The following is an 18,594-nucleotide window of genomic DNA, read 5'->3' on the forward strand; positions in this document are numbered from 1 at the left end:
ATGAGTGTTGCATTTTGAGTAAAACAAGCAGTCTGCACAGCTTCAGCCCAGAAATAGGTTGGAAGCTTTGCTTCTTCAAGCATTGTACGTGCAGCTTCAATGAGAGTCCTATTCTTTCTTTCAACAACTCCATTCTGCTGTGGAGTTCCAGGAGCAGAAAATTCCTGCTTTATTCCATGGTTTTTGCAGAACTCTTCCATTATCAAATTCTTGAACTCAGTGCCATTATCACTCCTTAAAATTTTTACAGAATCTTTGACCATTTTATCCAGCTGTTTGACATGATCAATCAAGATAGATGCAGTTTCACTTTTTATGTGCAAGAAATACACCCATGTGTATCTGGTGAACTCATCCACTATGACCAACGCATACTTCTTCTTTGCAATAGATATGACATTTACTGGACCAAATAGATCAACATGTAGTAGATGATAAGGCTCAAGAATTAATGATTCAGTCTTGCTCTTGAATGAAGATTTTCTTTGTTTGGCTTTCTGACAGGAATCACAAAGACCATCAGGAGCAAACACTATTTTTGGCAATCCTCTCACAAGATCTTTCTTGACCAGTTCATTTATATTGTTGAAATTTAAATGAGAGAGTTTCTTGTGCCAATTCCAGCTTTCTTCAATTGATGCTCTACTCATAAGACAGATTGCAGAACCATCAGTACTTGTTGAAAGCTTAGTTTCATAAATGTTACCACGCCTGTATCCTTTCAGAACAACTTTGCCTTTAAATTTACTCACAAATTCACAGTGTTCTTCAAAGAAATCAACATGATAACCTCTATCACAAATTTGACTTATACTCAGTAGGTTGTGTTTAAGTCCTGAGACCAGAGCTACTTTTTTAATTATGACATTTCCAAGATTGATATTGCCATATCCCAATGTTTTTCCAATGTTGCCATCTCCATAAGAAACACTTGGGCCAACTTTCTCCACAAAGTCTGATAGCAGGGCCTTATTTCCAGTCATATGTCCTGAACATCCACTGTCCAGAACTAGAACATTTTTCCTGTTGCCCTGCAATCACAAAGACCACTAATTATTAGTTTTAAGGACTCAGACTTGCTTGGATCCTTTGGCCTTATTAAGTTTGTTAACATTTGCAGCGGATTTAGCATCAGAGTTTATGTTAATATTTTTCTTATCAGAACTTACACTATCAGACTTTGAATCAGATTTACACTAGAAGGAACAATGGAAACTTTCTTCAAAGAAGGTTTTATTTGATAATAATCATAGTACAAGCTATGATATTCCTTACAAGTATAAATGGAATGCCATAAACTACCACAATGAAAACAAGGATTTTGTGGTTTGTATCTAACAGACTGACTCTTAACTCCTGATTTTGAAGGTAAGGAGTTAATATTCTTATTCTTCCTGCAAAAAGAAGCCAGATGGTTAGAACTTCCACAGTTATGACATGTTTTCCTAGGAGCATCAGGAACAGGTTTATAATTATTGCTTTTATTCACACCTTCCTTTCCATTCTTACTTTTCCTAGGTGATTTTACCTTGTTTGCATTCTTAACATTTTTCAGCTTATGCTTAAGCTGCTTCTTTGTCATTAAGCCTATGTTCACTTCAGCTGTCTTTTCCTGTTTTAGTTTGTCAGAAGTTAAATCCTTTGTAACTTCTGATTTCTCATTTTCAGACTATTTACAAACTTAACAGGTTTTAACTTTGGCTTTTGCTTATCAACAGGCTTAATTTGTTCGGTTCCTTTATCATTCTTATCTTCTCCATAACCTAAGCCCTCTTTCCAGTTTCCACTACTTAGCAAATTTTGAGTTGTTTTGCCAGAGTTAGTCCAAGTCCTGATAATCTCTCTTTCCTTTTCTAACTCAGTTTTTAGAGATTCATTCATTTTTAGCACTTCATCCCTAACATAAAAAGCATCATCTCTATCCTTCTGAGTTTGATGGAACATGACTAACTCTTTTTCTAAGAAATCATTTCTTTTCTTAAATGCAAGATTTTCAAAAGTTAATCTTTCACATGTTAAAGTTTGATCTCTATAACTAACAAACATGGTTTTAAGATATCTTCTCAACTCATTAATATCATCAGTATGAAAAGCATAAGTAGTCTGAGGTACCTTTGTTTCAGCAGCTTCAGAACTGCTCTCAGCACTTTCTTTATCAGCATTTGCCTTAAATGCATAGTTTTCCTCACTTTCAGAGTCTGAGGTGTCTGTCCAGCTTTTCTGCTTTGTGACAAGAGCCTTTCCTTTGTCACCCTTTACCTTCTTGCAATCAGGAGATATGTGGCCTTTCTCACCACAGTTATAGCATTTAACATTGGTGTAATCTCCTCTGTCATACTTTCCTCCTCTGCCTTCAGATCTTCTGAAATTCTTCTTATCAGAACTTATGCCTTTCCTGGAAAACTTCTTTCCCTTCCTGAACTTCCTGTATGCAATCTTTGTGATTCCTTTCACCATAAGAGCACACAGCTTCATCATCTCCTCATCAGCATCAGTCTCAGGCAAGCTTTCAGAATCTGAGTCATCATCACTCTCAAAACTTGATGACTCGGTATCAGACTTTATGAAAAGAGCTTTACCCTTGTCTTTCTTTGAGGAAGCCGCTTTGGGGGATTCTTCTTCAGCCTTAAGAGCAACTGTCCTTGACTTTCCTCCTTTCCTCTTGCTTCTTTGTTCCATCTCAAGCTCATGAGTCTTGAGCATTCCATAGATTTCATCAAGAGTTGTTTCATCAAGATTGTAGTTGTCTCTTATTGTCGTTGCCTTCAAATCCCAGCATTCAGGAAGAGCTAACAGGAACTTAAGGTTTGAATCTTCAAGATCATACTATTTATCAACCAATGACAAATCATTCAAAAGTTTGACAAATCTATCATATAAATCATTCAATGACTCATTAATCTTTGAGTCAAAGTGTTCATACTCTTGAGTGAGTATTGTCTTCCTGTTCTTCTTAATTGTCTCCATTCCCTGACACCTTATTTCCAGAGCATCCCATATCTCCTTAGCAGTCTTGCAGTTGATTACCCTGTTTGACATTACATTATCAATGGCACTATGCAGTAAGTGTCGTACCTTGGCATCCTTAGCAATTGATGCTATATCTTCAGCAGTATAATCACTCTTCTCCTTTGGTACGGTCTTTGCTGCTTCACCTGCAACTGCGACAGCGAGCTTGGTTGGTTTATGAGGGCCTTCCTTGATTCTATCAAGGTATTCTGGATCTGTTGCTTCCAGGAACATGGTCATCCTTACCTTCCATATGGGATATTCAGATGGTCTCAGTATGGGAACTCTGATGGTCTCATACCGACTCTGAATTTGTGTCTTTGGTGGTTCCTCAGTTTTGGTAGGCTTAGTTGGAGTTTCTGTGTCCGATATGATTGTGTTTGGATCTTTAACTGTATGTGTGTTAACAGATAGGCTCTGATACCACTTGTTAGGTCACACACACACTGTAGAGGGGGTGAATACAGTGTATAGTACACTCAAATCGAACTTTAAGAACTTAAGTAACAGAAAACAAACTTTATTGAAACAATAAACTCTGTTACAGTATAGAACTGTTACCTCTCAGTGATGAACAATATCACGAGAGCTGCTAGGGTTACAATGAATAATCTTCTCGAATATATAATAACACTTATAGTGTAAACCCTATGTATGTGTTTATATACTACACAGTTACAAGATAATCGCTAATTGATATGGAATATAATTCTGCTTCCTAAAATATATCAATCAGATATCTTTTCTTCCAAGTATTCCATTCTTCACGGAATTCCTTCTTCATGCATATCTCTTTTTATGTTTATCTTGATCTTCTTTCCTTTAATCAGCTACTATCCTTATCTGATCGTCCTTCAGCACTTAAGTTCTGATATCTAACTTCTGATGATTATCTCCTGATAATATAAGTACTGATATCCTTAATTCCTGACTTCCAGTATAAGTACTGATCAACAGTTAAGTACTGATTTATCCTGTTTAAGTAAGATCTGAAAGCTAAACATAAAACATATTAGCCATGACATTATCAAATATATCTAACAGTTCTTCTCAACAAAAGAGGATGATGCTATCAATTCTACTCAGGAAGACTAATCTGCTTTTGATGATATAAGGGGGAGAATTTAGGAGAATTTAATTAAGCCTCTCTAATTTTTGAACTTGGGTTTTTGTTTAAGTTTATGTTTTTCTTAAGACTTGATGCATCTGGTATTTGATTTGGTGTCTATCTGTTAATGTGGTGTGGTAAAACTTGTTTGAGAGTTTTGGTTTAAGACTTGGTTATGTTAATGCTCCTAATATTTAAAATATGTTAAATTGTTTTTGCATTTAGAAGCTTATTATGCTAATTGTGATATCTTTAGTTTTATTTTATATTTTGAGATATGCATAGATTTAAGGGGAGTTTTATAAATTCTCCTAGATGTGTGCAATCATCAAAAAGGGGGAGATTGTAAATCCCTTAGTTTTGATGATCAACATAGCAAGCTATTATTCTGTTATCCAAGCTTATTTGCAGGTAGTCACAGCTTAATGACTTTGTCATTTTAAGCATAATTGTAGCAAGCTGCTATAAGACAATAGTGTATTTCAGCAAGCTATGATCAACAGTGTCAGAATAACAGGAAGTCAAGATGCACAGTCCAGATTCAACTAGGAAGTCGAATTTCATGGAGATATTATAGGATCTTCTTATATATCAGTTGTAAGGACTTCTCTAATATAATATACGTGCATTATATATATAGAGCTCAATTATAAAATGTTTTTACTTATTCAAATTGATTTCCTAAAGAATAGGAGTTTGTTTCTCTTTCAAACTCTATCTTCTACAAACTGTTAAAACGTTTTATTCCCTACAAAATAGAAGAGATATTTTCTGAACGTTGGACATCTTTGTTTCTCTTCTATCTAACGTATACATGAACGTTGGAAAACCATCCCAACGATCTTACACGGTAGAATTTGATTCTAGCCGTTGTAATTTGTTGAGGCTCTTTTCAAATGTTAATGTATGGTTATATATATTGGTTCTTGCAGTTTTTAAAGTACGAACGAATTGCAACCAAGGACACACAACTCCTGAACTTTATTGATTTCTCTCGAGCTCTTAATTATATACACGTGTTTATCTTAGAGAGTCTATAGTTTGAGTTGTAATCACTTTATCATTCGATTTGTATTGTTCAATTTATATTGATTAGTTGCTGGATAGTTGGCTAAGGGAAACAAGGGTTTAGTGGTACTTGCTAGAGGAGTTTGTACTACGGGGTAGTATAATACTTAGAGAGCAGGTTCTTAAACAGGGTTTCAGCAAGCCATTATCAGCAGCTGGAATAAAGGGAGATATATTGTTGTATCTTGTAGTTGTAACTTTCATTGATCAATAATATATTCTCTTACCAAGTTGGTAAGGGACCATGACGTAGACCATAGGGGCATAGGGGTCGAACCTGGCTAAAATTCTTGTGTGTTCTATTTACTTTTCTGCACATTATTTTCTGAATTACATTTAGTCATCTCAGCTTACAATCATTGTCATATAATAGTTTGTTTGGTAAAATCTCAGTAAGCTATTATCGGGTTAAATTTGACAGTAATCCTAATTAGCCATAATCACCTATTCACCCCCTCTAGGTGTAATTTCACATGAGATGAACACAAATAATATATTTAAAAATTAAATTAAAAATACATAAAATTGAAAAAACACAAAACTTGCATTCTCTTACCGTCTTAGGCCAACATGAAATAGGATTTCTTATGTTCAAATAGGCTTCCTTACATTTAAAAAACACATATGACTTAAAAATGAATGTTTTCGAAATAAAAAAAATGAATTTATAGTTTGTACACTAAAATTTTAGTTATAAAATAAAGAATTTATGGTGTAAATAGTAAAATATGAGTAGGTATATCACATTTTTAATATCTTTTTTTTATCGTAGGTAACCCACAGCCGCTACCCTTCGGGTGCGCACTGGGTAAACCCTACGGGCTCACGCAATAGCCTGGAAACCACGTGAACCAAGGTAAACCGCATTTAAGCGACAGGCTCTGACTCAGGAGGCATAATCATAAATTCTCCTCACGTGGGATTCGAACCCGTGACCAAGATGATAGTTTTCCTCTCTTTAACCAGCTGAGCCAACCCTTGCGGGCCATTTTTAATATCTTTCGATTTTAAAATATAGTATTGATATGTGCCGGTATTATTAAATTTTAAAATAAATATATTAGAATTGTTATATTCAATATGAACAATATATATTCTAAAACTTAATATTTTAAATATCCAAATTTGAATCCATTAAAAATATCATATAAAAAATATATGTATCATTAATTTCAATAATACATAATATTATATTATATTTAATTATCTTTTATAATTATTTTATTTTACAAAAGTTATTAAATAAATAATAATATTACGTTATAATCAGCCCATGCATGACACGGGTCATAGGCTACTATATAAAATAATATTAAATTAGTTCTTGTACCTTTGGACTATACTTCAACCCATTAAGTCCAATTTTTTATTTTTACTACTATGATTACCATGTGCAATTCGATTAATAAGACTTTACAGGATAATTTTTGTACAGCCATGAACACAGTTGTCCTATATAATTTAAGCTGGAAAATGATAGAGTGGAACCTCAGAGCACATATCATACAAGTGCTTATGGCTAGACAAGCTATGCCCACAAAAATGAGTAAATATGAGTAAAAATGAGTAATCATTAGCACTTTGCTTTTGCTACTTCTGATTGTCCGCCACAATTCTTTGCAACTTTTTTCCCGGATGCAATCAAGTCTTTTCCAGTGTCAAAAGTAGTCAGCCTAATGCTGCAATGAAATTGGATTAAGATGGTTTATTTATAAGACCAGTTGAAGCAGAACAGATGGGCAGAAATGTCTGGAGAGCAGTTTCCAGCAACTAGTTTGTTATTTTGATTGTAAAAAGTTTATGTTTATTTTGGTCTACCTTGCTCCAATGGTTTAAAGAAGTAACTTTAAACAGGATTAAGGTTAAAAAATCCATTATATTATTGACATAACCTGGGAACTACATCACAGTAGATGAGTACCTGATAAAAGTTCAAAATTATCAAACATTTCGGTTTCTATGGGGAAAGGAGTAACTACTTTCTGTGTAATGCAGGAACTAATATTCATCCCTAATTCCTGCTTAGTTGCCAACAATTTTTTTTTGAACTAGAACTTCCATTTTAGGCCACTGTCGGGGTTGTGAATTGATAGGTACATATTATTGCATATTATTACTACCTATTTTATGTCCCTTTCGTAATTTTATTAATAAATAAATTATTTTACTTTTTTATAGGAAAATAAATAAAATCAGAATTTGAGTTGGGAAAGGTGCAAATAGGGAAGGAGGTGACTATTCTAGAAGTCAGGGGAATTGGAAGATAAATAGAATCCTTATTGGAGAAGAAGACGAATTTACTTTAAGAATCCTACTTGTATTCCAAGAACCCAACCCTCATATTTTCCCTATATATATGGGTCTCCCCTCTTGTATTTCAACACCCAAGACACCCACTTGGTTATTTGTTTTGTTTGTTTTGTTCATCTTTTTATCATATGTAGCTAAATTTGTTCCCTAGAATGAAGATGAAGTGAATTTAATTGCTTTGATATCTTCTCGTTCTTATTATTTGATTCTCATAATTTTTCTTGGTGCTTAATTGTTTAATTGACAAAGTGATTTTGATATATTATTGTTACCGGATTTATTTTTCATAGCCTATGCTCGCTCCATGAAGTTTTGATGGGTTATTGTTAGATAACAAGTTTCATAGTATATGTTTGTCTCGTTATTTAAAATTTATTTATGAAGAAAAGAGAATTGATTTTAGGGCGAGTTGATTTTAATTGTGATTGATTAACGGATTCGGATTTCTAGGTTTTCCATATTATTTGATCTATTTGCTAATTAGGTTAATTCAAACTCCTCTCAAATCTTATTGTCTAGTTCGCCTAATTTAAATAGTTAGGGTTTTAAAAATTCATAGTCTCTATGGATCGACCTGTATTTGCTACAATTAACCGCTGTGCACTTGCAGTTATTTTACACATCAAGTTTTTGGCACCGCTGCCGGGGACTATTTTTAATTTTCACTCTGTGATATTTAATACTTCGGACTAGTTTTTTTTTCTCATTATTTTTTTTGGGATTCCTGAAATGGAGGAAAGCTTGGACAAGAAGATCGCTAGAAGGAATCACCGTCTCTTTTGGAATTTTTGAAAGCGCTTTTCGGTATTCCGTATCACCTCTCTATTTTTTTCTCACTTTTATTATAAAAAATAAAAAAAATATATTCGAAAAATCCAAAAATATTAGTTAATTGTTAATAACCTATTTGTTGCATTATTCATTCTTCACATAGGATCACATCATCTTGATTTTCTTTTTGTATTTATTGCTTTCCATCTTATACAATTGTGGTGATTGCTGGAGGAAAGAGGTACGTACAATTTACAATAATACACGTAGTGTAGTGCATCCATAAGTGTTTATTATCTCGTTTCTTGTGTGCTACATCATCTAATCAATCTTAAGGGTGTCACCCCATTATAAGATAAGGTGAGGGATTTCATCACCCTTTCCTTGGCCCACAAATCACTAATTCCTTCATCTTGCATTCACCTACCTTAATAAAATTAAGTACGTTGGCCCCTAGGATTTCGAGTTCAATTAGGAAGGTACCTAAAAGAGGAAGTAAATTTGGAATTATTCGAACTTTTGGTGACAAGGCAAGTGTATCACTTACCTGGCCAATTTGGATTGGTTACTGGGCAAGCGGTTCTCTAATTCAGCGCCTTGTTTACAAGGAAGTGCCTCCGCTTACCTGGCCAATCAGTTTGAATAAATCTAGATTTACAGACTTTTTGGTGGTCCAAAAGTTAGGAGCTGTCTAGAGTTTTTTTTTAGGATTACCCATGGATCTAAGATTTTTTTTCTTTTTGATTTTCAAATTTTTTTTGTTTGTTGACTTATATCTCTTATCTGCTATGTGATTACTTGTCTTATATGCAAAATAATTGGGTTCGAGACCATTCATCTAGATTAATAAGACACTATAACCTTTCATCTCCTAAAGTAGTAGGCCACTCGACTTCTCTTCACCCACTAACTTCACTTCACCCACTAAATTGAGTCAAAAGAAGAAGTAGAAATTCCACCTGTAGTCATGGTTGTCTCACTTAAAGACCGTTGTTATCCCGCTCGTTCCGCTGAACCCTCATGCATAGTCCTACCTGAAGTAACCGCGAACAATTTTGAAATCAAACATCACCACATTAGCATGTTACCTAGGTTTTCTAGGGTAGAGCGAGAGGATCCATTTCTTTTCATTTGAGAATTTGAGGAAGTATTGGCTTTACAAAAACTCCAACAACTTAGCTCAGACTCCATTAGGCTCAGACTTATTAACTTTGCTTTAAAAGAAGACGCTGAACAATGGTTGTATAGTCTACCTGTTAATTCTATTTCCACATGGGATGGATTTGTGTCTATCTTTCTTAAAAAATATTTTCCAAACCATAAGGCAAACAGACTTAGGAATGATATTAACCAATTTCAACAAAATCGAAATGAGTCTTTTTGGAAGTATTTTGATAGATTTAAAAAGCTTTTGTCTAAGTGTCCTCAACATGGTATAGAAAAATAGAGACTTTGTAAAATTCTTTATGAAGCCTTAGGCAGTCAAACCACATATTTGTTAAAGTCTATGTGCCAAGGTAAATTTATGGGTAAAACTGAGGAAGAAGCTTGGCCATATTTTGAGGAGTTGGCTGAAAAACAATGCTGGGGGAGTCAACTAGGGAACCTAATCCGGAACCTGAAAGATCTAAGGGCTTACACGTAGTTAGTAATTCTATTGCAACCGAAGCTAAGTTAGTTACACTCACTAAACGTCTAGAAGCCTTAGAAACCAACAATGTGTCTTCTCAATTTTCTATCTGTGCAAACTATAGTTCTCCTAATCATGTAATAGACAATTGCCCTGAAAGTGAACAAGTCAATGCTATGTTTCAACCTAGAGTTAGGATTGATCCATATGCACCCACATACAATCCTGGCTGGAAGAATCACCCAAAATTCTCATGGAACCAAGGTCAATACAATCAATTTAATCAAAATTCTCAACCTGCCTTTCAAAAGCCCAATCCTGGTCCATACCCAACTCAAAATCCCAACACATATCCTCCTCAAAATCTAGGTCATTATCCTAACTCAGTCCCCTTAAATCCTCCTAGGTTTAGTGAATCTGATAAGAAATTGAATTCCATTAAAAAAAGTATGGAGCCTTTACTTAAATCTCAACAATCTTTCATACAAGCTATGACCCAAGATAGGTAGTTGTTAAATTCAAACACACAAGCCATTTCTAAGCTAGAGGTCCAAGTTAGTCAACTAGCAAACACAATTAGTGAGAAAAAAAAACCATTTTCCTAGTCAACCCGAGGCTAATCCTAAATTTCATCCAAACCAAAGGTCTCATGAAAATGTTAACTCCATCATCTCTCTAATGTCTAGAAATCAATTCAATAATCATGTTGGTATTAATATTCATCAGGAAGATAAACTAACATCTGAACCAAATCCTCTACTCTTAAATCCTAGTCTTCCACAATCTTTAAATCCTGAAACTTCTGAATCTAATGAGTCATCACCATCCAAAGCACCACCTTCAAAACCCCACTCTGATGCGTCTAGTGAAAAAGTCTTTAAGCCAAAAACTCTGTTTCCTCAAAGACATATCTCAAACAAACAATCTGCTCAGTTAGATAAGATTTTAGAAGTCTTTAAGCAAGTCAAGATCAACATTCCTCTTTTAGATGCAATTCAACAAGTTCCCTCTTATGCTAAGTGTCTAAAAGATTTGTGTACTCATAAAAGAACCACTCATGTTCCTAAGAAAGCTTTCCTAACCTCTCATGTTAGTTCTATCTAGTCAAATCAAATCCCTGTAAAGTATAAGGATCCTAGTTGTCCTAGCATCTCTTCTGTCATAGGTAATAACCTCATTTATAAAGCTTTACTCGATTTAGGAGCTAATGTGAATCTTTTTCCATTATCTGTCTATCAAGCCTTGGGTTTAGGTCAACTTAAAAAGACTAGTGTTACTCTTCAGTTTGCTGACCGTTCTGTCAAAATTCCAACGGGTATAGTTGAAGATGTGTTGATTAAGATTGGTGATTTTGTCTTCTTGTCGATTTTGTTATCCTAGAGACCGAACCAGACAAAAATGTGAAAAATCAAATTCCCAACATTTTAGGAAGACCTTTTCTTGCCACGTCTAATGCCTTGATCAACTGTAGGAATGGATTAATGAAACTTAGTTTTGGAAACATGACAATTGATCTCAATATTTTCAATATAAGAAAATAACCTAATAAGCTTTTTGACCAACCCATAGATGTTAATATGATTGATGAGTTAGTTGATAATGAAATCATGAATGTTAATGATGTCCTTAGCTTTAGTTCCAACCAAGAGTTTGAACCTTTTTCTTTGCCATTTTTTGAAGCTAGTGAATCCGTTGAAGCAAGTCCACCAGAATTAGAACTCAAACCTCTCCCGAAACTTTTAAGTATATATTTTTAGGTCCTTCTAAGTCTCTTCCAGTCATAATTGCATCCGATTTAACACCTTCTCAAGAAGAAGAACTCCTATCTGTACTTAGAGAGAGTAAGGAAGCCATAGGGTGGAGCGTATCCGACATCAAAGGAATCAGCCCTGCCATTGTCCAACATAGGATTCACTTAGCTGATGATGCTAAACCAGTTAGAGAACCACAAAGGAGGTTAAACCCGACTCTCAAGGAAGTTGTTAGGAAAAAGATCCTTAAATGTCTAGATAATGCAATCATCTATCCTATATCTGATAGTTCTTGGGTCGGTCATGTTCAAGTAGTGCCTAAAAATTCAAGGATCACTGTCGTTGTCAATGAGGATGATGAACTAGTTCCCACTCGTGTTCAGTCTGGTTGGAGAATGTGTAATGATTATAGGAAACTTAATGTTGCCACTAAGAAAGATCATTTTTCCTCTACCCTTCATTGATCAAATGTTAGAAAGATTAGCAGGTCACTCATACTACTATTTCCTAGATGTTTTTTTTTGGCTATTTCCAAATTTCCATTGCTCCCGAGCATCAAGAAAAAACCACTTGCACACTACGCCATAAACGACCTTCTACCACATAATTATGTAATGTTGCCGTAGATAATGTTGCAGTAGCTATATAATAATGTACCATACTGCAACATGTTTTAATTTTGTAAGCATAGATCTCGTAAAGTGTTGCCAATACATATATTAATAAAAATATTTATTTTTTATTAAAAATAAATAAATAAATGCTGATGTGGCATAGTTGGGTCTCCACACTGTTGACGTGGCAGGTGGTCCCTGCTGATGTGGCAGGTGAGTCACCCCATGTGGATCCCACCCTGCTGACGTGGCAGGTGGGTCCCACTCTACTGACGTGGCAGAGCCCTGCTAACCTGGCAGGTGGGTCCCCCATATGGGCCCACCCTGCTAACGTGGTAGGGGGTCCCTGCTGACGTGGCAGGTGGGCCACACGTGGGCCCCACCATGCTGACGTGGCAGGGAACCTGTTGACGTGGCAGTGGGACCCTGCCGACATGGCAGGTGGTCCCCCATATGGGCCCCACTTTGCTGACGTGTCGAGGGGTCCCTGCTAACGTGGTCGGTGGGCCCCACCATGCTGACGTGCCCTGTTGACGTGGCAGGTGGTCCCCCATATGGGCCCCACTTTGCTTACGTGGCAGAGGTCCCCTATTGATGTGGCAGTGGTGAATTATTAAATCAAAAATTTTCTAAAATTATGCACTACCTAGGATTTGAACCCAAGACCTTCCACTTCACAAAGTGTAGTGCAAACCACTACACCAAGTTACACAATATGCTTTATTCCACATTATTTAAATATTACCTTATAAAAATAATTCATTTCGACTTAAAGTAAAGGCTCTTTTAACTCCTTTATTTTTTTTAAAATAAAATTTCAACGTCCGTCCGTACGGATGTTAAAAACAATCGATTTTAGGTGTGTACCATCATCATTATAAATTTTTTATATTTATTTTGCAAGATTTTATATCAGTTAAAGTAGTCAAAATAAACCAAGCCTTGTTTGCGCTACTGTCCCGAGTGAAGTATCGATACTTTTAAAATATAATTTCGATGATCGTCCGTACGGATGTTAAAAACAATCGATTTTAGGCGTGTACCATCATTATTAGGTTTTTTTATATTTATTTTATGAGATTTTATATCAGTCAAAGCAGTTCTAATAGACCAAGGCCTATTTGTGCTACTGTTCAGAGTGAAGTATCGATACTTTTAAAATAAAATTTCGACGATCCGTCCGTACGGATGTTAAAAACAATCGATTTTAGGCGTGTACCATCATTATTAGGTTTTTTTATATTTATTTTGCAAGATTTTATATCAGTCAAAGCAGTCAAAATAAATCAAGCCTTGTTTGCGCTACTGTCCCGAGTGAAGTATCGATACTTTTAAAATAAAATTTCGATGATCCGTCCATACGGATGTTAAAAATAATCGATTTTAGGCCTGTACCATCATTATTAGGTTTTTTTATATTTATTTTGCAAGATTTTATATCAGTCAAAGCAGTGATAATAGTCCAAGGCCTATTTGCGCTAATGTCCCGAATGAAGTATAGATACATTTAAAATAAAATTTCGATAATCCGTTCGTACGGATGTTAAAATTAATCAGTTTTAGGTGTGCACCATCATTATTAGTTTTTTATATTTATTTTGCAAGATTTTATATCAGTCAAAGCAGTCATATAGTAGTCAAAGAAGTCAGAAAAGGCTATGCCCTGTATGCGCTACTGTCCGAATGAAGTATCAATTAATTTAAATTAAAATTTCGACGATCCATCCGTACGAATGTTAGAAACTATCGATTTTAGGGGTGTACCATCATTATTAGGATTTTATTTATTTATTTTGTGGGATAATATAACAGTCAAAGCAGTCAGAATATACTATGCCCTATATGCGCTACTGTCCCGAATGAAGTATCGATTATTTTAAATTAAAATTTCGACGATCCGTCCCTACGGATGTTAGAAACTATCGATTTTAGCGGTGTACCATCATTATTAGGATTTTATTTATTTATTTTATGGGATAATATAGTAGTCAAAGCAGTCAGAATAAACTATGCCCTATATGCGCTACTGTCCCGAATGAAGTATCGATTATTTTAAATTAAAGTTTGGACTATCCGTCCATACGGATGTTAGAAACTATCGATTTTAGCGGTGTACCATCACTATTAGGATTTTATTTATTTATTTTATGGGATAATATAGCATTCAAAGCAGTCAGAATAGATTTTGCCCAGTATGCGCTATTGTCCCGAATGAAGAATCGATTTTTTTAAATTAAAATTTCGACGATCTGTCCGTACGGATGTTAGAGACTATCGATTTTAAGGGTGTACCACGAATATTAGGATTTTATATATTTATTCTCTAAATATTTTAGTTATATATTAGATATTTTTAGAGATATCGAAAAAATGGGGAAAAATAAAAAAATAGATTTTTTATTTTTATAATTATCTAGATAATTGTTTGAGTGTATAGTAATTTTTGTGGAATTTTTAAAATTTTCTAGTTATTTTATATTGATTTTTAAATAGTATTTAATTCGGTAAATTAAAAATAAAAAATCATCCACTTGATTGCTACGTGGCAGAAAAGTATTGGCTGGAGAATGTATCACGCGGATCACCAGTTTCAATTTTAATCTAGACCATCTAATCGGTTTAAAGAAAAACAATTTGGGTAAATCATGACCCTTGGTTCATAGAAACTCATCTCCTTTACTTTTTTTCCTCCGCTCATCTGTTACCGTCTCTCGTCCCATATGAGTTCTTCCCCTTTTTCTGTGACAACGGCGGATGAGAAAGCCCCGGCGGAGAAGAAGCCCAAGGCAGGAAAGAAGCTCCCTAAGGACGCTGGCGCCATGGACAAGAAGAAGAAGAGAAGCAAGAAGAGCATGGAGATGTACAAGATTTACATCTTCACGGTACTGAAGCAACTTCATCCCGATATCAGAATCTCCAGCAAGGCGATAGGGATCATGAATAGTTTCATCAATGACATCTTTGAGAAATTGGCTGGAGAGGCATCGAAATTGACCAACTCGTGTTCTAAAACCTGACGGAAATCAAGCCAGTCGTGTTCAACATAATACTCTTTTGCTGTTTAACTGTCGCTAACTCATTTTCTTTCTCAAGACTCAGGTAACATCCCTACACTTCTTCTATATCGATGATGCTGTCCAATTTGAGGTTTTTCTCTTTCGAAATCGAATTGCGAAAGTAAGGTTTTCGATTAATGTGGATGGGTCTATGTGTTTGATACAATTAGTCTGAGAAATTTTTCCCCACGTTGTATCATTAATTAGTGATCAACACTTATTGTTGTTAATATAACCCTTTGCACATGATATTTTAAGTTGTAATTATGTATATTCGCAGTCTCTCCATTTTTTTATACATTTAACATTATTCCCCTGTATATCTGATGTTAAGCGTCGTAGTATATTCCTGTTAATTAAACGACTGAACATTGGTGTATTTTTTTTGGTTAATAAAAATGTTGCTGATTGTATATGATGTAGCACAAAGAGTGGTGATGAAGGTGAAATTGAAGCTAGGGGAATGAGTACTATGCCTCAGAGGTTTACCAGGAAGCTCCTGATCCTCCTGTTAGGTGGTCGTACTTTGTTGGTGTATGTTTCTTGTTTACACCCTTTTATGTTGTGTTCTTGTGCTTGTTTTTTTGTTATCTTTATTGCAATGTTGGAGGTTAAAGAAACAATCTTATGAATTTTATCCGACCAGTGCTCCCACTCAAGCAATATTATTTTGGCAGGTACTTTAATCGCTAATCGTATACATTTTTGCAATTTTGCGGATTTCACAACACTGTAATGCATCCTCGCCTTGTTTAACTTGTAATAAACATACTTCTCATTACCATTTTGAGTAGAAAATATTGCCTCTACTATACAACTTTCATATTTCCAGTGTGTTGAAGTGAAAATGAATTCATTCTTCCTCTACAACTGGAGTGGTTTGAGTTCTGCTGAAGTTTATCTTAAGTTCGAATTTTTTTGGGAGCAGGGTCTGTGGATCTGTGATGTAAAGGAGGGGATTCAGCATGGGTTTTGGGTAATTATTAGGGTGAGAGTAGTCTGGAGGGGTTTTAAGTTGATGTTTTTGGTGGCTGGGGTGGGTTGTGTGAGGATTTGTTCGAGTGGAATCAAGGTGGGGCGAGTGAAGTTGCAGATGCGATTTCTTTTTTCTTCCAGTGCAGCTCCTATGAAGTTCGAGCAAGTTTCTGGTAGTTTGGTGCGGGTCTGGAGATCGTTGCAGACTAATGCAGTTTTGTCGAGCTTGACAGGTGGGAGAAGATTTTGGTTCTCGAGTTATGAGGTTTCATTAGGGGAGTTAAATGCTGGTTTTATGTGTTTCTTGTGTGAAGGCATGAAGTATAGTTGCACAGTTGGGTCTGTGCTTTAGATATATTTTCTGCAGGTCTTTGTTCGGGGTCTAGCAGCTTTGTTTGGTTTTTATTCCCCAAATTTTGAGTTGTGTTTGTTGGGTTGGTTAAATACCGAATTTTGCTGGCATTTTTTGTTTTCTTTGGTCTCTCGGTAATGGTCTTTTTTACAGGTGAAGTCCATGTGCAAGGGTGAAGATTTTAGCTGGTTTAATTGGATTTATTTTTCTCGTTGTCTCGTGCCCCGTAGAAGGGTTGTAGCTGGAGCATGGATTTTTCTGGGATTGTGAATTTGGATGATTGTTTCTTTTTCTTCTGGTTTTATTTCGAGTGATTTTTGTTGTTCTTGGCTGGTGCAGATTTTCCTCGAGCTCTGCTTTTTTGTCTGGGGAGTTCGGGTTGCTGAGGTCCTGTGTGTTGTTCGAGTGCATGGCTAGAAAATCTTTAGTATTTAGTGGAAATGAGATGGGCTTTGGTTTTTTTAGTGTCTATTTTTATTTTGATGTTTAGGATAGTGAATTTTCTGGGGTTTCTTTTAGTTTTGATTGGTCTTTTGGTTCTTTTTCTAGACCCTTATATTTTTGTTGGGAGGTTAGGTTGGCTATGTATTTGGTTTTTATTTTCTCCTTTTGTTTCCTTATTTGTTTTTCTCTTGAAGATTTGTTTCAAGATCTTGTAATGTTTGTAGATCAGTAGATTAGTTCATCAGTACTGGTGATATTGTATTGTGTTTCTGTTGACTTTGATTGAAAAAAAAGTTATATATAGAACTGGGCTTGAATGTATGCAGAAAGTATATTTCAAATTTTGTCCATTGTTATTGTGTTGCAAAAGGTATTAAAAATGTTACAAATAGGTACTAAAAAGTGTTGCAAAAGGGCCATGTGTCAAGCTGGACCCACATGTCAGTGGGCCCCACATGCCAGTGCGCCCCACCTCTCAGTATCCCACCTGTCAGTGGGCCCCACATTTGCCACGTGTCAAATCCACGTGTCAAAGTGCCATGTGGCAGTCCACTTGGTAGTCCACGTGGCAGTCCTCGTGTCAGTTTGACCCCATTTTTTTGCCATGTCATTTCTTTTTGCAATATAATTTTTGGTGTTGCCCTTGATAAGAAAATGTTTCCTTTGAACCCTAAGGCAACGCCAAAAATACTAACATCACAAAAGTGTTGCCATAAAATTTTTTTGGTCTGTTGCAACATTTATATGGCCTGTTGCAAGGTTTGTGGAATGATGCAGAAGGCCACTTTTGGTGTAGTGGCACTTGTCCTTTTGGAACCTTTGCTTATCGTCGCTTAGCTTTTGGTCTCACTACTTCCCCTGCCACCTTTCAAAGATGTATGATGAGCATTTTATCTGATATGGTAGGAGACTTCCTAGAAATCTTTATAGATGACTTTTCCATTTTTGGTTCCTCTTTTCATCAGTTTCTTAATCATCTTGACTTAGTTTTAAAATGATATAAAGACACAAACCTTGTTCTTAATTGGGAAAAGTGTCATTTTATGGTTAAAGAGGGAATTGTTCTTGGTCATAAAATTTCATCAAAGGGAATTGAAGTTGATAAAGCTAAAATTGATCTCATTGCTAATCTACCTCCACCAAAATCTATCAAAGAAATCTGTTCATTCTTAGGACATGCTGGTTTTTATAGGCGTTTGATTCAGGATTTTAGCACAAAGGCTAGACCGTTGACCAATATTCTCTCTAAAGACATAAAATTTGAGTTATCTAATGAATTTCTTTAATATTTTGAATATCTTAAGAAAAAGTTGACCTCAGCCCCCATCATTCAATCCCCCAATTGGAATCAACCTTTTGAGCTAATGTGTGACGCGTCTGACTATGCTGTAGGGGCAGTTTTAGGACAAAGAATTAATAAGATACCTCATGTCATATACTATGCTAGTAAGACTCTAAATGATGTTCAACTTAACTACTCCACCACTGAAAAAGAACTTCTAGCGG

General features: G+C 35.4%; 1 long non-coding RNA gene across 2 annotated transcripts; it reads left to right on the plus strand.

The window, feature by feature from the left end:
- Positions 1-14,936: 14,936 nt before the first annotated feature.
- On the plus strand, positions 14,937-17,151 carry LOC141693886 (uncharacterized). 2 transcript variants are annotated; one of them, XR_012563300.1, is made up of 3 exons: positions 14,938-15,360; positions 15,741-15,851; positions 15,995-17,151. It is a non-coding gene; the product is annotated as an uncharacterized LOC141693886 (long non-coding RNA). The 2 variants fall into 2 exon arrangements; XR_012563299.1 differs by having other exon boundaries at positions 14,937-15,360; positions 15,741-17,151.
- The last annotated feature ends 1,443 nt before the right edge of the window (positions 17,152-18,594 follow it).

Source organism: Apium graveolens, chromosome 10, assembly GCF_009905375.1.
Source record: "Apium graveolens cultivar Ventura chromosome 10, ASM990537v1, whole genome shotgun sequence".
Lineage (NCBI taxonomy): Eukaryota > Viridiplantae > Streptophyta > Magnoliopsida > Apiales > Apiaceae > Apium > Apium graveolens.